Below are 13,038 nucleotides of genomic sequence, written 5' to 3'. Positions count from 1 at the left end.
CTCTGTGTGAAAAAATTGTCCCTCTGGTCACTTTTGTATCTCTCCCCTTGAGGAGATCAAGTTATAGTCCCAAGACTATGACTTGATCTCCTCATTATGTTTTGGCAAGACGGAGCCCATATGAAGTGTTGGTTCATTCACTCAGCAGTTGCCCATTTTGTGTTCATCTATTTGATCCACCTCACAGGAGGTGTACAGAAGTGGATCAGTTGCCTTTTCTGTTTCATACATCTTATCAAGGAAGAGTTTTGTGGAGCGTGGGTTCAAAGCTAGACTTCCTCATACCACGGGCTCTGTGATGTTAGTTAAAGCACTGATGATATATTGCCTGTGCTGTGTAGCGAGTCTATCGTATTTTCTTATTTCTTCTCACTAATTTTGCCCTTTTGTTTCCCTTTTGAAGGTTTTGACTCTGTTCCCTGTACAGCAGCATGTCTCTGATACCTGATCAAACATCCATTTTTAAATGCACAAATCTAAATGGTAAGTAGCCACAATAAATATTTATTTGTCTGCGTGCGTGCTTTTGATTTGATTTATTATTGTCACACATATTAGTATACAGTGAAAAGTATTGTTTCTTGCGTGCTATCCAGACAAAGCATACTGTTTGCGTACATGGGAGAAGGAAAGGAGAAAGTGTGGAATTATTTTTACGGCCATAGCTAGGGTTTAGAGAAAGATCAACTTAGTGCGAAGTAGGTCCATTCAAAAGGCTGATGGCAGCAGGGAAGAAGCTGTTCTTGAGTTGGTTGGTACATGTCCTCACACCTTTGTATCTTTTTCCTGACAGAAGAAGATGGAAGAGAGAATGTCCAGGGTGCATAGGGTCTGTCCTTTTATTACACTGGCTACTTTCCCCGTAACAGTGGGAAGTAAGGACAGAGTCAATGGCTGGGAGACTGGTTTGTCCGATGGACTGGGCTTCATTCACAATCCTTTGTAATTTCTTGCATCAAAAACAGAAAATGCTGGAAAATCTCAGCAGGTCTGCCAGCATCTGTGGGGAGAGAATAATGCCGATGTTTTGCATCAAGATCAGAGTCAAAGAGGTAGGATCTTAAAGGAGAAAAGTGAGGGAGAGGGACAGAGGGTTTGAGGGGGGAGGAATTCCAGGGCTTGGTGCCTAGCTGACTGAGAGTACAGTCATCTATGGTGGGGTGATTGTAATTGGGGATGCAGAAGAGGCTAGAGCCAGAGGTGTGCAGATGGCAGGGCAGGTAATTTGGAGGGCTGGGGGCAGGAGGAGATGACAGAGTTAAGGAGCAGGCAAAGCCAGGGTGGGGGGTGATTTGAGATTGAGGGGGAGAATTTTACAATCAAGGTGTTGTTTGCCCAGGAGTCAGTGTAGGTTTGCAAAAACGAGGGCAACCGGGGCGGGGGGATGGGACTTGGTGCAAGTTAGCGCATGGGCAGCAGAGATTCGGGTCAGCTCATGTTAACGGATAGGGGGATGGGGGAATGTGAGAGATGTGCATTAAGTTTAAGGGTTGAAAATGAGGGTTTCAGCAGCAGTTGAGAGAGTTGAAGTCTCGCGAGGTTGCAGAGGTGGAATTGGGCGCTCTTTGCGATGGCACAGTTGAGGTTGGAAGCTCATCTCAAGATCAAGTGTGCGGCCAAGATTGTAAATAGACTGGCTTTATCTCCGAGTGCCACTTGGAGCGGAATGGACCCAACAGATTAGGATGGAGTTCAGAGTAGAAACCAAAAAAACTGATGGCTTCAGTTTTCCTAACACTTAATTGGAGGAAATTTCTGCTCTTCACAATTACAGTCTGATCGTTTAGCAAGCGTGGAGGAGTTGAGAGAGACGGCAGTGAGGGAGAACCACCTGTCCTCACTGAACATGTGAAAACTGATGCTGTGTTTTCGGTTTCGACACTAGTGATAGAATCCCTGCAGTGCAGAAGGCGGCCATTCAGCCCATTGAGCCTGCACCGACAACAATCCCACCCAAGGCCTATCCCTGTAACCCCATGCATTTACCCTACTAATCCTTCAGACACTAAGGGGCAGTTTAGCGTGGCCAATCCACCTAACCTACTCCAAAGATGTGCGAGTTAGGTTGATTGGCTATACTAAATTGACCATAAATGTCAGTGGGACTAGCAGGGTAAATATATGGGATTACGGGACTAGGGCCTGGGTGGGATTGCTTTTGGTGCAGACTCAATGGGCCGAATGGCCTCCTTCTGCACTGTAGGGATTCTGTGATTTCTATGATTTGTTCTATGAATTTGGAGTGCGAGAGGGAAACGGAGCACCCAGAGGAAACCCATGTGTTATGGGAAGAATGTGCAAACTCCACACTGTTGCCCAGGTCCCTGGCATTGTGAGGCAGCAGTGCTAACCACTCTGCTACCGTGCTGCATCAGTAAACTTCTAAGATGTGCAGGTGGATTGGCCCTGCAAAATTGTCCCTTAATATCCTAAAATGCATCAGTTAGGGAGATTATCAGGGTAAATATGTAGGGTTACAGGGAGGTGGGCCTGGGTTAGACTTTCTGTCAGATCGTTGATGGACCGAATGGCCTCCTTCTGCTCTGTAGAGATTCTAAGAGTTAGCATCTCAGGTCAGTGACCTCTCCATGATGTTTCTTTTTGCAAAAATATGCTTTATTCATGTAAAATCTGAAAGGGACTACAAAACATTTCAAATTGTTATTTGCATTTTCTTCAAATGCACTCTTGAGATGCTTCAACCCAGTAATGAGAGCATGGTAAACTTTTCAATATCTTCGTTACAGAGAGCAAAACTCTCTGCAGACTCTACACATCAGCCATGCTGCCCTCTGCGGCCCTCAATAAAGCCATGTACGGTTAGAATTAAACACAGTCCAAGGGGTTTTTGCACAGTTACCAGTCCCTCGGGGCACATTAGCTAACAGCAAATTACTGCAGATTCTGGAATCTGAAGCCAAAAATGAAAATGCTGGACTATCTCAGCGGGTCTGGCAGCATCTATAAGGAGAGAAAAGAGTTGATGTTTCTGACCAGATGACCCTTTGTCATTTCCACACTTCGTCAAATGATACAAGGTCATCTGGACTCGAAATGTCTGCTCTTTTTTCTCCTTACGGAGCTGCTGAGATTTTCCAACATTTTCTCTTTTGGCCTTGGTGTGCTGTGGCTGAAAGGCTGATGTTCGAGATGTCATAGGTTTGAAGCCAGTGCACAGAAGCAGGGAGAGATGGGGCAGGTAGAGGATGTAAGAAAGAGGTCTGTGACAGAGTAGAGTGATTAAATGACAAAAGGGCTTGATGCAATGGAAAGGTGATCAGAAGCAAAAGACAAAAGGGCCCTGAGGAGGTTACAACAGAGACAGAGGGAAGTCAGGTAAGGTTTGACAAAGGGAAAGAAAGTAGACTATTCTGGCTGAAGTAAATTTGGATTCGGATTGTTTGGCACACAGTGTACTATTGAAAGCGCACAAATCTTTTCTGCAAATGAGACAGTGGACTCTGAATTTGTGCTAATTGCATTTGAGTGCTGTGTTTGAGTTATGAAAAAAGTTGCTGTATCTCTGTTGACATTTGCAAACCAGAGTAATTGAAGGTGATTGTGCAGGTACTCAGTGGTTAATGTCTTTGTCAGTCTGGTGTAAACCCGCCCCCCCCAAAACCCCAGGACATCATTTAATCACAGTCACCTTGTTTGCAAATGAATGATCTGGAAGACTCGCATTGTCATTGACATAGATTTAAATAATTGCTGGTCATTGACTCCATTGTGAGCAGAGACTGCTGCAACATGCGACTGAACCATGGAAAGTTTCAATGAAGCTGACTTGTAGCCAGAGGATACTGACAAGTACACCTTGCTGCAGGGCCAGGAATATGTAGCCACATTGAGCTAAGGCCACATTCTTTCTCACAAAAGGAATGGAATTTGCATTACTGATTACTGCTCCTGCTAAGTGGGAAATGACTGACTTTTGTCCAGCAAAAGTATTCGCTACTGAAAGCTGGTGGGTGTGTTGGGGAATCTCAGAATCCCCACAGTGCAGAAGGAGGCCATTTGGCCCATTGAGTCTGCACCAACAACAATCCCGCCCAGGCCCTATCCCCGAAACCTGACACATTTACCCCACTAATCCCTCTTACATACACGTCTTGGGACACCAAGGAACAATTTAGCATGGCCAATCAAGCTAACCCGCATATCTTTGGACTGTTTTGTATGTTCTGTTACCTCTGGGCAGTGCCAGGTACAGCCTGTTACCTCTGGGCAGATGCCAGTTGTGGTCTCTTATCTCTGGGCAGTGCCAGGTACAGTCTGTTACCTCTGGGCAGTGCCAGGTACGACCTGTTACTAATGTTGGCAGTGTAAACTTAGGTGAGCTTGATTCCAAAATAGGTCGCTGGCCAATACAGGGGTGACCACCTTTCAAAATCCCCCCCCTTCCTTCGGCAATGTTTTGGTTTTAGACTGTTTAGAACTCCCATGAGCACCAGGGAAAACAGCAATCCTTGTGAAGCGGGCAATTTCTGTAACTTTGAAACCACTGTAGAAATGTACCTTACCCGCAGCAATGAATATTGTATATGTGTATTGTAATGAACCCGCTGGTATTTGTCCAATGTCCCCCCTTCTCAGGTACTCTGCCGTTAGATTGTTCTTCTGAGTCAAAGCTCAGTTGTGAGTGCCTCAACAGAATAGTTACAGCACAGGAGGAGGCCAATGGGCCTGCACTGGCTCTCCAGATAGGTTTGCACCAAGTGCCACACCCCTATCATCTCCCCATACCCCTACAGATTGTTAGTTTCCAAATAACCATCTAAGTCACAGATGAATGCCTTGATTGAAACCTGCCTCTGCTATACTCGGCGTGCATTCCAGGCTGTAACTATTGGTTATGCAAAAAAGATTTTCTTTAAATTGCTTTTGCTTCTTTTGCCAGTTTAATGGGTCCCCTCATTCTCCATCCTTTCACCTGCAGGAATAGTTTCTCCCTATCTGCTCTTTTCTGTCCCCTCATGATTTTGAACATCTCTATCAACTTTCCTCTCAGCCGCCTTCTCTCTCAGGAGAACAGTCCCAAACTCTCCAATTGACCCTCGTAACTCAAATTTCTCATCCCTGGGACCATTCTTGTTAACTTCTTCTACGCTGTCTCCAATAGGTTCACATCCTTCCCCTAGTGTTGTGCCCAGAACTGTACACAATGTTCCAGCTGAGGTTTAAGTGTCTTGCACAAATTCAACATAACCTCCTTGCTGTTGTACTCAATGTCTCTGTTAATAAAGCCCATGATAGAAACATGGAAAATACGAGCAGGAGGAGACCATTCTGCCCTTCGAGTCTGCTCCACCATTCCACATTTATTTATTTATTGTTTTGGTATCGCAAGTAGGCTTACGTTAACACCACAATGAAGTTACTGTAAAAATCACCTAACTGCCGCACTCCGGCACCTGTTCGGGTACACTGAGGGAGAATTTAGCATGCCCAATCCACCTTTCAGACTGTGGGAGGAAACCGGAGCACCTGGAGGAAACCCACACAGACACAGGGAGAACATGCAGACTCCACACAGGCAGTGATCCAAGCCAGGAATCAAACTGGGCTCCCTGGGACTAGCACAACAGTGCTAACCACTGTGCCACCCAACATGATCATGGCTACTCCTCTATCTTAACACCTCACTCCAGTATTCTTGCGGCTCAATCTATCTATTTCCTTTTTAAATATATTCCGTGATTTGGTCTCCACAGCCTTCTGTGAGTTCACCACCCTCTGAGTGAAGCAAAATTTCTCCTCATCTCAGTCTTAAATTGTCTACTCTGTATCCTGTTCTGGACCTGCCAACCAGAGGAGGCACCATCCCAGCATCCAGTCTGTCTAGTCCTGTCAGAATTGTATATGTTTCAATTAGATCCCTGCTCATTCTTCAAAATCCCGGTGAATATCGGTCTAGTCAACCTGAACACTCCTTTTATGGCAAAATACTATTGCAGGAATCAGTCTGGTGAACCTTTGCTGCACTGTGTTTTATTAACTGCTCTCTCCAACAGTCTTACTTTCAATAATCGACACACATATACACCCAGGTTCTGCTTCAGAGTAGTATTCTTATTTTATTTTGTCTTACCATTTCTTCCTGTCAAAGTCTTATCATTTCTCCAAATTGAACTTTATCTGCCCATTCCACCAACCTCGCTCAAAATCAAGGCCACAGCCATTGTCTTCAGCCCTCGCTACTTATATACCTTGCCAATGATTCCTTGCCCTTCTCCAGGCACTGTCTCAGGCTGGTTTGCCTTCCTGTTCAATCTTGAGTTTAATTTGGTTCTCAGCACCACAAAGGCCAATTATTTCCAACTCCATAGCATTGCCTGTCCCTGAGTCAGTGCAGCTGCCGTTGGAACCTTTGTCACCCCGGCAATTCCTCCAGCTACCTCCCTTTTGTAGCTCTTCCCTCCAACAATGCTGATTTAAGAAGTTCCTAAACATGTCCAGTTCCCCACACACACATCAGCCAGCGCTCCCATCAAACACTCTGAGCTCCGGCCTGTTTAGTACACCCCAACTACCTTGTGTGGCACAGCGGTTAGCACTGCTGCCTCACAGCTCGAGGGACACGGGTTCGATTCTGGCCTTGGGTCACTGTCTGTTTGCATGTTCTTCCCGTGTCTACGTGGATTTCCGCCCACAGTCCCAAGATGTGCTGCTGAGGTGGATTGGCCATGCTAAATTGCCCCTCAGTGTCCCAGGATGTTAGGTTGGCTAGGATTAGCCATGGTAAATGCGTAACATGCCACAGGTAACATAACCTGTCAAAAGCAGGTGCAGACACGATGGGCTGAATGGCCGCTTCTGCACTGTAGGGATTTTATGATTCAACCTCCCTTTGCTGTTGGAGTTTTCAGCTGTCTAGTTCCCAGACTTGGCCTTTCCCACTATAAGCCTGCCCCTCATTCTTTAAGATGGCGCTCAGAGCCTATCTCGTTGGTTAAGCCTTTGGTCACAGTTAACCTTACCTTTCCTGGCTAAAAGTTTGGTCGCTTTTGCCTATCTATGAACCATCCTGAGGCCTTCATCATGTCAAGGGCACGTTATAATTGCTGGTTTTGTTCATAAAGTATCTCCGTAATTACAGTCAATGATTCCCCAACTTCTGTTCACACGTGCAAACAGCCTTGTGGCTGAGATCAGCACTCTCTCTAATGCTTGTACTTTTTCTTTGCTGCTGGTGCAGTGGCTGGAATAGAAAACATTTGCTGCAAGTGTGGTCCGACCTTGTACTTGCTTCACTGCCTTAGGATCATGGAATCCCTACAGTGCAGAAGGAGGCCATTCGGCCCATTGAATCTGCACCGACAACAATCCCTCGCAGGCTCTATCTCTGTAAACCCACATATTTGCCCTGCTAATCCCCCGACACTAAGGGGCAATTGACCATGGCCAATCCACCTGACCCGCACATCTTTGGAGTGTGGGAGGGACCAGAACACCTCGAGGAAATCCACGCAGACACGGGGAGAATGTGCACATTCCACACAGACAGTGACCCATGACTGGAATTGAACCCGGGTTCCTGGCGCTGTGAAGCAGCAGTGCTAACCACGGTGCTGCCCCTGAAGCGACATGGGGATTATGAAAATGACGACGCGTGCACACACACACACACCTGGCAGTGCAGTCGCTTCATGTATCCAGCCAGGTGCCACACATCAGGAGCTTTGCCGAGAGCAAACCATGTGGCTGCTGTGTCTCACCAAAACCAGATGAGCCTCTCCAGCTCTCTGAGATGCCGCAGCAGTGGCGATCTTTTCAGTCTGTTGTGGCTGAGACGCCTTAGACAGGGACCTTCCCTCATTGCGTTTCTGCAGTGGCTCTCCCAAGCTGTTACACCAATACTGAGATATGTCTAATTTGACATGAATTACTTGCTGTGCACGTTTACCAAGAATCACAACTTGTTCTCAGTTTTTGGAGGATCTTCGGGTATCTTTCTCATTTATTGATGGGACATTAGTCGCACAGAAGGACAGTATTTATTGCCCGTCACTAATTGCCCTCAGCTTTGAAATTCCTGTACGTTCCTGAAACCTCTCCTTCTCACTTCCCTTTTAAGATGCTCTTTAAAGCCAGTCTCTTTGATCAAGCCTTTGGTCATCTTACTGAGTACCTCAATATAGCTTAGTTTTTATTCATTCAAGGGGCGTCCAGCATTTATTGCCCTCGAGGAGGTGATGATGAGCTGCTGCCTTGAGCTGCTGCAGTCCACCCATGTGGTGTAAGTACACCCATTGTGCTGTTAAGGACAGTGAAGGAACGCTGATGGGTTTCCAAGTCAGGATGCCAAGTGGCTTAGAGGTGAACTTTGTAGGTGGTGATGTTTCCAGGCATCTGCTGCCCTTGTCCTTCCAGTAGATAGAGATCATGGGTTTGGAAGGTGCTGTCTAAGGAGCCTTGGGGAGATGCTGCAATGCATCTTTAGCTGGTGCTCTCTGTGTTGGTGGTGAAGGGAATGCAAGTTTCAGGTAGCTGCCAGTTAGATTTTTTTCTTAATGCGGATGGTGACTGCCTTGCTTTTTGTTTTATTCTTTCCATGGGATGTGGACATTGCTGGCTGGACCAGAACTTTTATTGCCCATCCCTAATTGCCCTGGAGAAGGTGGTGGTAAGCTGCTATCTTGAACCATCACAGTCCACCCACCATGCTGTGTGGGAGAGAGTTACAAGATTCCCCCGTTACTGATCACTTTTCATTTCAAGCCTGAATGCTGTCCAGTTGACTCCTGGCTTGGGTCACTTGGACCCGGGTTTAATTCTGGCCTTGGGTCACTGTCTGTGGAGGGCTTGCACGTTCTCCCCGTGTCTGCGTGGGTTTCCACTGTTGCTTCGGATTCCTCCCACAGCCCAAAGGTGTGCGAGTTGTGTGGATTGACTGTGAGAAATTGACCCTCGGTGTCAGGGGGGGCTAGCAGGGTAAATACATGGGGTTATGGGGATGGGGCCTGGGGGGGGGATTGTGGTCAGTGCAGACTTGATGGGCCGAATGGCCTCTTGCTGCACTGTAAGGATTCCATGATTCTAGGTCTTGTGCCCTGCAGGAACGGACAATTGAAAGTGTCTGAGGAATTGCGAACAGTATTTTACACTGGTGGAATCGTCAGGCAAACATTGCCTGTTCCCTCATGACAGAGAGAAAGTCATTGATGAAGCCGCTGAAGATGGTTGGGCCTCGGACACTATCCTGAGGAGCTTTTGCAATGAGGTCCTGGGATTGAGACGATTGACCTCCACCAGCCACTGCCATCTTTCTTTGTGCCAGCTATGACTCCCAAATGGTGGAGAGTTTTGCCCGATACCCATTTGACTCCAGTTTTGCTGTGACTCTTGAAGCCACACTTGGTCAAATGCTGCCTTGATGCCGAGGGCAGTCACTCTCACCTCAACTCCAGACTTGACTCTTCTCTCTGTGTCTGGTCCAAGGCTGTAATGAGGTCAGGAATTGGGTGCTCTCTCATTTTCCAGAATGGCAGAAACAGCAAGGGGTTGGAAATGGAAACAACGCACTGCAGATGCTGGAAACCTGGACTAAAAACAGAAAGTGCTGGAAATACCCCACACGTCTGTTAGCATCTGTGGAGAGAAACAGAGTTCACGTTTTGACTCCAATTTGATGCAGTTTCTCAGAACAGTCATACTGAACTCCAAGTGTTAACTTGGTGTTTCTCCCCGCAAGATTAGAAGCTCCCATTGGCCATTTTTAGAATTCACTACCCAATCAGCTGTATCAGTTTGGCCTGGCAGTAATTGGATAGATTGTAAGTTCTGTGACTTGCTGCACGTTGTGGTGGCACAGTGGTATTATCACTCGATTTGTAATCCAGGAACTGGGCTTCAAATCTCACCACAGAAAATGGTGAAATTTGAATACTGTGAAAATCTAGAGGAACACGTTGAAGCTGAGACACACAAATCAATCCCGATTTAATGAGTCCTGTTTTGTCTCACTCACGCGCCATGTCACATGTGCTTTCTGTCTCACGCGCGCGCTCCCTGTGTCGCTGTGGCGTGCGCGCGCGCTCCCTGTGTCGCTGTGGCGCGCGCGCGCTCCCTGTGTCGCTGTGGCGCGCGCGCGCTCCCTGTGTCGCTGTGGCGCGCGCGCGCGCTCCCTGTGTCGCCGTGGCGCGCGCGCGCGCTCCCTGTGTCGCCGTGGCGCGCGCGCGCTCCCTGTGTCGCTGTGGCGTGCGCGCGCGCTCCCTGTGTCGCTGTGGCGCGCGCGCGCTCCCTGTGTCGCTGTGGCGCGCGCGCGCGCTCCCTGTGTCGCTGTGGCGCGCGCGCGCGCTCCCTGTGTCGCTGTGGCGCGCGCGCGCGCTCCCTGTGTCGCCGTGGCGCGCGCGCACGCTCCCTGTGTCGCCGTGGCGCGCGCGCACGCTCCCTGTGTCGCCGTGGCGCGCGCGCTCCCTGTGTCGCCGTGGCGCGCGCGCGCGCTCCCTGTGTCGCTGTGGCGCGCGCGCGCGCTCCCTGTGGCGCGCGCGCGCGCTCCCTGTGTCGCTGTGGCGCGCGCGCGCGCTCCCTGTGGCGCGCGCGCGCTCCCTGTGTCGCTGTGGCGCGCGCGCTCCCTGTGTCGCTGTGGCGCGCGCGCTCCCTGTGTCGCTGTGGCGCGCGCGTGCGCTCCCTGTGTCGCTGTGGCGCGCGCGCGCGCTCCCTGTGTCGCTGTGGCGCGCGCGCGCGCTCCCTGTGTCGCTGTGGCGCGCGCGCGCGCTCCCTGTGTCGCTGTGGCGCGCGCGCGCGCTCCCTGTGTCGCTGTGGCGCGCGCGCGCGCTCCCTGTGTCGCTGTGGCGCGCGCGCGCTCCCTGTGTCGCTGTGGCGCGCGCGCGCGCTCCCTGTGTCGCTGTGGCGCACGCGCGCTCCCTGTGTCGCTGTGTCGCGCGCGCTCCCTGTGTCGCTCGGGCATGCGCGTGCTTGGGAGATTAGCGGGTTAGATATGTGGGGTTACATGGATAGGGCCTGGGTGGGATTGATGGTGGCGCAGAGTCCAGGGGCCGAATGGTCACTTTCTGCACTGCAGGGATTCCATTCAATGATCATCGAGTTTAAAGTTCTTAAAATGTTCAAGCCACAGGTTAAATATCAGATCACTCTGTTACCTTGCAGCTGTATAGTGGAGACATCACTGTGAAGGGTCTACTCCCATTCCTTTATTCCGAGGTTTCAATTGTTACCATAAATGCAAAACACTAATTAGTGATTACCTGCAAAACAGGCAAATAGTGCTCTGGTTTAACCTGTCTCTGAGAGACACTTGTATGTGTGACAGGTCAGACGTTGATTGGTTAGCATTGCAGAAACAGAAAGTGGGATGGATCAGTCGTTGTGTAATTTTATTTGGTAAGAAGTCTCACAACACCAGGTTAAAATCCAACAGGATTGTTGGGACTTCACCCTGGTGTTGTGAGACTTCTTATTCTTATTGTGTTTACCCCAGTCCAATGCTGGCATCTCCACATCATAATTTTATTTAGACAGCGTTCTTTAAAGTTTAAATGCGCACTGCCTTTTATTGGTGGTACAACGAGTGCTGTGTAGTTTGGATTGACTGCAGTGAAGGAATGATATTTTTAGTTTAGAACTTCCTGCTCCTTACTCAGGGCTCTTTCTCCCTCTCTGTCTGCCAATGCTGCCTCATCGTTGGCTGCTGGAAGCCCCATAAAAGTAGCTGGAGCTGCCGCCGCCTGGTTTTGTTTGAAAATTTCTTTTGGAGCTTATTATTGGGAGGCTTGTTGGCCAGACACACTGACTAGGCAGTGAAAATTACCAACAGGATGCAATGGCATACTCGCACAGGCACAGACTCGCTCACTCACAGGCACGGACTCGTTCACTCACAGGCACGGACTCGCTCACTCACAGGCATGGACTCGCTCACTCACAGGCACAGACTCACTCGCTCACAGGCACGGACTCGCTCGCTCACAGGCACAGACTCGCTCACTCACAGGCACAGACTCGCTCACACACTCACAGGCACGGACTCGCTCACACACTCACAGGCACGGACTCGCTCACACACTCACAGGCACGGACTCGCTCACACACTCACAGGCACAGACTCGCTCGCTCACAGGCACAGACTCGCTCGCTCACAGGCACGGACTCGCTCGCTCACAGGCACGGACTCGCTCACTAACAGGCACGGACTCGCTCACTCACAGGCACGGACTCGCTCACACGCTCACAGGCACGGACTCGCTCACACACTCACAGGCACGGACTCGCTCACTCACTCACAGGCACGGACTCGCTCACACACTCACACGCACGGACTCGCTCACTCACTCACAGGCACGGACTCGCTCACACGCTCACAGGCACGGACTCACTCACTCACAGGCACGGACTCGCTCACACGCTCACAGGCACGGACTCGCTCACTCACAGGCACGGACTCGCTCACACGCTCACAGGCACGGACTCGCTCACACACTCACAGGCACGGACTCGCTCACACACTCACAGGCACGGACTCGATCACACACTCACAGGCACGGACTCGCTCACACACTCACAGGCACGGACTCACTCACGCTCACAGGCACGGACTCGCTCACTCACGCTCACAGGCACGGACTCGCTCACTCACAGGCACGGACTCGCTCACACGCTCACAGGCACGGACTCGCTCACACACTCACAGGCACGGACTCGATCACACACTCACAGGCACGGACTCGATCACACACTCACAGGCACGGACTCGCTCACACACTCACAGGCACGGACTCGCTCACACACTCACAGGCACGGACTCGCTCACACACTCACAGGCACGGACTCGCTCACACACTCACAGGCACGGACTCGCTCACAGGCACGGACTCGCTCACACACTCACAGGCACGGACTCGCTCACAGGCACGGACTCGCTCACACACTCACAGGCACGGACTCGCTCACACACTCACAGGCACGGACTCGCTCACACACTCACAGGCACGGACTCGCTCACACACTCACAGGCACGGACTCGCTCACTCACTCACAGGCACGGACTCGCTCACACACTCACAGGCACGGACTCGC

The 13,038-nt window shown here is 50.2% G+C and overlaps 1 long non-coding RNA gene across 3 annotated transcripts in view; it reads left to right on the top strand.

Moving 5' to 3' along the window:
- LOC145346501 (uncharacterized) overlaps positions 1-13,038 on the top strand; it is a 174,356-nt gene that overhangs the window by 66,799 nt on the left and 94,519 nt on the right. For all 3 annotated transcript variants that reach the window (XR_013887702.1, XR_013887701.1, XR_013887703.1), the window contains exon 3: positions 404-483. This is a non-coding gene — a long non-coding RNA (uncharacterized LOC145346501). The remainder of the gene's footprint in view (positions 1-403; positions 484-13,038) is intronic.

The sequence above is a fragment of the Carcharhinus amblyrhynchos genome, chromosome 8, assembly GCF_965287045.1.
Source record: "Carcharhinus amblyrhynchos chromosome 8, sCarAmb.v2.hapA, whole genome shotgun sequence".
Lineage (NCBI taxonomy): Eukaryota > Metazoa > Chordata > Chondrichthyes > Carcharhiniformes > Carcharhinidae > Carcharhinus > Carcharhinus amblyrhynchos.
The sequence above is the reverse complement of the archived record's forward strand: the minus strand, read 5'-3'. Positions and strand labels throughout refer to the sequence as shown.